Below are 6,678 nucleotides of genomic sequence, written 5' to 3'. Positions count from 1 at the left end.
AGGGGGGGTTTTAAAATGCTACTGACCTCTGAATTACTTACTACCAACCACTAAACTTTGCAATACATACCACTGACCTCTGAACTTTGCATTGCATACTCCTGAACCCTGCACTCTGCATCGCATACTACTGACCTCTGAACTCTGTGTTACATAGTACATCACTATGGGAGGACGTGGCTACACGCCGACCTGAAGCTGCGCATCCACCCAGATCCGGGTGCACGCATATGGACGCAGACTGTCAGCTTTACGTATATACACTATATTGCCAAAAGTATCGGGACGCCTTTACACGCACATGAACTTTAATGGCATCCCAGTCTTAGTCTGTAGGGTTCTCACCCGGTAATAGGCTGCAGCAGGGGCTGATCTGAGTCAGCCATTCGTGAACACAGCCTAGAACGGCATAGGACTTACACGATTGTGTCGTCTCTAAGCCGGCATCTCAGCCAGGAAGTAGATGGCGACCTTGGACGATGCCTGAACAAAGATGGCGCCGTCCTTCTGGAGAGAGAAAGCATATTGTCAGCGGGAGCAGTGCCATCTCTGTTAGAGGTCATTCATTCCTGGAAATGTTACATATGACTTGCCTTGCAAAGGCTGAACATGCATAACATATCTGATGACAGGTCCACTTTAACATACACAGGTTTCCTGTGATAAAGGCGGTCGCTCGGTGATACAAGTTCACAATTATCTTTATCTCACCGCTCAGGTATTTGAGAAGAACTCTGGACGCAAACAGAGCCGCACATCCGCCGCGCCATCAGAGCGCCGGGACTGTGTAACCCTTTGGTGTCCGGGACACAATGGCGTTTGCCTTGGCGGGGCGGCCTGGGGCGGCTGTCCGGAGGCGGCTGAGTTAATGGACTTCACTTGACCATTCTGACACCTTCTGGGTGTGTTCAGGGACGGGGGCACAAGGTCACCTCAGTCAGGATGTCTAGAGCAAACATGCCTTGTGTGTGGCGGGTCAGGTGACCGGGGACGTCCGGCTTCAACACTCAGACAAACACTACAGAAGGAGCAAACCCGGGGCCAGGAGACTTCTCTTCAGTGTCCGTTATTGTCTGCTGGGACCAATCAGATTCGAATATGAGAGTCACATGACTCAGATAAAGCTGCTCAGCCTTGTGGTAAAGCTTTGTGAGCTGAGTGTCTGAAATCACCAGAGATCTCCGACTGCCCGGGACGGTCCATTCATCTGCCATGACCCCAAAAAACTGATTGTATATCATTTCCGCCTCTTCACTTACAGAGCAGCAGCGAAATAACACTCACAATTAAAAATACACTATATTGCCAAAAGTATTGGGCCCCTCCCCCTCCTAATCATGTGATTCAGGTGTTCCAATCCCCTCCCTGGTCACATCACAGAGTCCTGACCTCAACCCCATAGAATACCTTTGGGATTAATTAGAGGCGGAGACTGCGAGCCCCTCCTCCAACATCAGTACCTGACCTCACAAATGGTCCAACATTCCCATAGACACACTCCTAAACCTTGTGGACGCCTTCCCAGAAGAGGCGGAGCTGTTATTGCGGCAAAGGGCGGAGCCAACCCAATACTGAACCCTACGGACTAAAACTGGGATGCCATTAAAGTACATGTGCGCGTAAAGGCGTCCCAATACTTTTGGCGATATAGTGTATAATACTAAAGCTGAGGCTCCCAGACCCGAATGGCATTCAGGAAGCTCCCAAATCCAATTCGGAAATTCGGATCCCGAATGCCATTCGGGTCTGGGAGCCTCAGCTTGAGTATTATATGTACAGTATATGGCTCCCAGAGCCGAACGGCATTCGTGATCCACATTTCCGAATTGAATTTCGGATCCGAATCCCGAAATATCGAATTATCCAAACCGTATTTATCCGCAGCTTGCATGTCTAGTGCCGAATGATCGCAGTCCCGCGTTGTATGCGATGTCACTGAATCCAATCGCCTGAGGAAGGATACACTATGCTGCATCATGGAGAAGGAGAGGGCAGATATGTGCATGAGAAGCCAACATGAGCCATGACGTAGTACAAAGCTCTTCTGGGTCCTCACAGCTCGGGCAGCGACGTGAACTCCATAAGCCGCGCAGCTTAGGCAGCAAGCCATGGCACGTCAGTTGTTCCCTGCGAGCCTGACATCATTGTCCTCACTAAGGTGTGAATCTGCTAATATGTACAAGGGAGAACATGGAACGAGGAAGTGGGTGTGAGAGGGACGAGCGTCACTACAGAACAACTCCAGGCAACTGTCAGATCAGCACAATGTACCAGGAGGTCCCAACAATTCACCTGACAAAAGGGGGGGGGGTCACCTCCTTCTGAAAATGCTGATTGCCTGGCTGCTGTGTAATAGATACTGACACATAAAGGCTCTTCTGGACCTCTGCGATCTGCATACGTGTTCTAGTTTAGGCCAAGAGGCCATTCAAAGCCAGGAATTCTCTCGGAAAAGGTTTGTGAAGATTAATTCATGGCAGTTACAAGTCAACCAGCGGCAGAACCAGGAGCATTCCCTTTGCATTGTGGGAGATTCGTTTTTTTGGGGAGTGGTGACACATTCGGTGAGGTGTCTTCTCTGTACACTGCGTTGTATGTGACATACGCCACACTGCCCAATTCTGTTCACCGTGTAGTGCTTTACATGCTCCGCTCCACTCTGCAGGGCCGACCTCAGACTATCACCTACCTAGCTGGAGACTGGTTGGATGAGGAGGCTCCCCTCGCACCTTGTGTCCCCCCAAACTCTGAGGATGGGAACAGAGCCTGAGAAACAGCAAGTGGACGCGGCAACTCCGTGCCAGGCAGAAGTCCAGAATCAGGATCGGGTAGAGCAGAGCCGGAGTCACACTGGTCGGGCGGCAGTGTACCAGAGCAGTAGGCTCGAGGTCAGACAAGGCAGGGGGCACACCAGTCGGGCAGCAAAGTCAGGTTCAATCCGGGTCCAGATACAGGAGCAGTCAGGTTCAATCCGGGTCCAGATACAGGAGCAGTCAGGTTCAATCCGGGTCCAGATACAGGAGCAGTCAGGTTCAATCCGGGTCCAGATACAGGAGCAGTCAGGTTCAATCCGGGTCCAGATACAGGAGCAGTCAGGTACAATCCGGGTCCAGATACAGGAGCAGTCAGGTTCAATCCAGGTCCAGATATAGGAGCAGTCAGGTTCAATCCGGGTCCAGATACAGGAGCAGTCAGGTTCAATCCGGGTCCAGATACAGGAGCAGTCAGGTTCAATCTGGGTCCAGATACAGGAGCAGTCAGGTTCCATCCGGGTCCAGATATAGGAGCAGTCAGGTTCCATCCGGGTCCAGATATAGGAGCAGCAATAGGCAGAGCAAACAGGGTCACAGGGACAAGCTGAAAGGCCATCCAGCAACTAAGACCAGGCTGTGCTTGCTTTAAATAGGGAGATCCATTCAGAGGTACAGCATCACTTCCTGTGCGCCAGATTAGAGCGCCTGTGCACCAGATTAGCGCGCCTGTGCGCGTACATCCCGATAAGCACGCATGTGCGCAAGTGCCCGTTTTCCCATGCACGAAAAACAGGACCATGCAAATGCACAGTAGACCAGTTTACCTTACACAGACATTATGGGGTCCTCTACAACCTCTATGCCGTGGGGCCCCTGTGCCCCCCCCCCCAAAAAAATACAATTCTCTAGCGGTCTAGTTGGGAACGTGTCCCTTTGCCTGGTGGTGTAGAGGGGCAATCTGAGAGAACGCGGCAGCACCTCGGACTGAGCCGTGAAGTATCCAATAGGAAACCTGGCAGGGCAGAGCTGCCTCCCTCCCAGCATCTGATTGTAAGCTGAGTGACATCAGGCAGGGAAAGGGCCCGGTACAGGACAGTAACCCCTGTCAGTGGCCCTTCCACTCTGAATGCCGTGCTCTACATTATACAATATATTACCAAAAGTATTGGGACGCCTTTACATGCACATGAGCTTTAATGGCATCCCAGTCTTAGTCCGTAGGGTTCAGGATTGGGTTGGCTCCGCCCTTTGCCGCTATAACAGCTCCGCCTACGTGGCCTATCACTTCGTGGCTGAGTTGCTGTTGTTCCCAGTTGCTTCCAGTTTGTTATAATCCCAGTAACAGGTGACCGCGGAATATTTAGTAGCCTGGAAATGTCACGGAACACCTGAATCCAATGATTTGGAGGGGCGTCCCAATACTTTTGGTAATATAGTGTATGTTTAACAATGAATGCTGTACTATATGTTATATACTCAACGTTACTCCACTTTGAACACTGCGCTCTATGTTACATGCTCCACAACACTAATCATTATAGTATTACAATAATAATAAAATAATAATAATAATACAATAATCATATTTATTAATAATAAGTCATTTGTTTTGCAGCGGTAGCATTGCTCAGTGCACAGAAACATTATTTTTTGTGACATTCCGCGTTCCCCCGAGGCATGATGGCCGTCAGTCAGCCAGCAAGATGGGGACTCTCCCCATTGACATGGAACATCTTGAGGGTTTTGAAGGAGAAGAAAGAGAGATATTTGCGCTTTTCTTCGTCGGGTGCACAATTAACGTCTATTTATGTTCGGCTTATTTCATCAATGAAGGGGGCAAAGCTCGCTGCGAGGAGTTTGTTTTGTGCAGGTACCGCTCCTGCGCTCCAGCTGGGCCGCCTGAATATTGCTGCTTAACACGCAGGTTACCGAAGAACAATGAGCTGAGAATACAATCCAAATCAAAGGCTTATTTGTCTTCTTTGGTGGAGATACTGTCATCGGCTGACGGACGCTTCAACTCACCGATAAAAAAAAAAAAAATACAAAAGGAGGAAAAATGACATTTTAACAACGGCAGCCAATGACATCAAAGGCGAATGCTCTTCTTGAGAACTTGAAAGGGAGAAGGGCTCTACCTGGCGCCCTAATCCTTATCTAAACAGATGACAGCAAATCTTTTTTTTTGTGCCCCGTAGGGCGGGGTGGAGATTCTCTGCTCCAACAAAGCCGGCGAGGCTTCTGGGAGTTTACCGGGAAAGCACAGCAATATGGATGATAATAACCTCCATGGCCAGCCCGTCGCAGGGCAGGAAGGGGTTAAAGCGCAGCGATTAGTGGTAATGGTTATTGGAATTTATTCTTGGTGGGTGGCAGTGAGGGGACTGTGCAGGGTTGTTGGATCACATTCCAGGAAGGAAGGAGGGGGGGAAAAAGGAGAGAAAGAAAGGAAGGGAGAGAGGGAGGAAGGAATGAAGGAAGGGAGAGAGTGAGGAAGGAATGAAGGAAGGGAGAGAGTGAGGAAGCAAGGAATGAAGGAAGAGAGGGATGAAGAAAGAGGGAGGGAGGAAGGAATGAAGGAAGGGAGAGAGTGAGGAAGCAAGGAATGAAGGAAGAGAGGGATGAAGGAAGAGGGAGGGAGGAATGAAGGAAGAGAGAAAAGAAGGGAGGGAGGGAGGAATGAAGGAAGAGAGGGATGAAGGAAGAGGGAGTAAGGAAGGAATGAAGGAAGGGAGGGAAGAAGGAAGGAATGAAGGAAGAGAGAAAAGAAGGGAGGGAGGAAGGACGGACATAAAAAAGGAAAGAAGGAAGAGATGACAGAAGCAAGAGAGGAAGAAAGGGAGAAATATAGGAAGGGGAAAAAGAAGGTAGAGAGAGAGGGGGGAAGGAAGTAATAAAGGAAGAGAGAGAGGGAGGAAGGAATGAAGAAAGAGAGAGAGGGAGGAAGGAAGAGAGAAAAGAAGGGAGGGAGGAAGGATGGAAGCAAAAAAGGAAAGAAGGAAGAGATGACCGAAGCAAGAGAGGAAGAAAGGGAGCAATGAAGGAAGGGAGGGTGAGTATAAAGGGAAAAAGGAATTGAGGAAGGAAGGGAGGAAGAATCAAAGCAAGGACAGAAGCAGAGAAATATGAAGGAAGAAAAGGAGGATGGAGGGTTGAAAGGAAGAAATGGAAGGAAGGCAGAAGAAAGGAAGGGAAAAAAGAAGGAAGAGAGGGAGAATGGAAGGAAGAGAGGAAGGAAGGGTAGAAAGGGAAAAAGGAGGGAAGGGAGAGAGGAAGCTATTGAAGAAGGAAGACATAAAGCAATGACAGAAAAAGAGGAAGAAAGGAAGAGAAGAAGGATGAAGGGTTGAAAGGAAGGAATGGAAGGAAGGCAGAAGAAAGAAAGGAAATAAAAGAGGGATGACGGAAGGGAGAGAAGGATAATGGAGGGTAGAAAGGAAGACATGGAGGGAAGGCAAAAGAAAGGAAGGGAGTTGAGAAGGAAGGAAGGGAGGAAGAAATAAAGCAAGAACAGATAGAAGGAAAATGGAAAGGAAGGGAGGAAAGAAGAGCAATCCCTGGAGTCCAGTGGACCCAATGGGAAGTGTCCATGCCACTGGGCAGTAATAGGGGCACCCATAGTAGAACCCCCCACTCTGCAATGAACAAGACACCGTGGGACTGACAGAGGATTTAGTTTAGTATGTGGGGCATTTAGATTACTAGTAATTCGTTATTAGGGGAAATGTTGGGGGAGGGGGCTTCCCTGGCTGGACTTCACTTTTAATTTCAATGTCACATCATCCTCTGCATGTTGTCACATTTAATTTTCCAAGGTCAGTTTAGAGCTGATGACTGCATGTGAGAAATGTCCTATCAGACTTTCTGTAGGTGAGGAACTGGGTGTGTGTGTGTGGTTTTTTTTTTGGGGGGGGGGGGGGCGCAC

This window comes from Nanorana parkeri, unplaced genomic scaffold, assembly GCF_000935625.1.
Source record: "Nanorana parkeri isolate BGI_ZX_2015 unplaced genomic scaffold, ASM93562v1 scaffold2118, whole genome shotgun sequence".
Taxonomy (NCBI): Eukaryota; Metazoa; Chordata; class Amphibia; order Anura; family Dicroglossidae; genus Nanorana; species Nanorana parkeri.
This window is presented reverse-complemented; position numbering follows the sequence as displayed.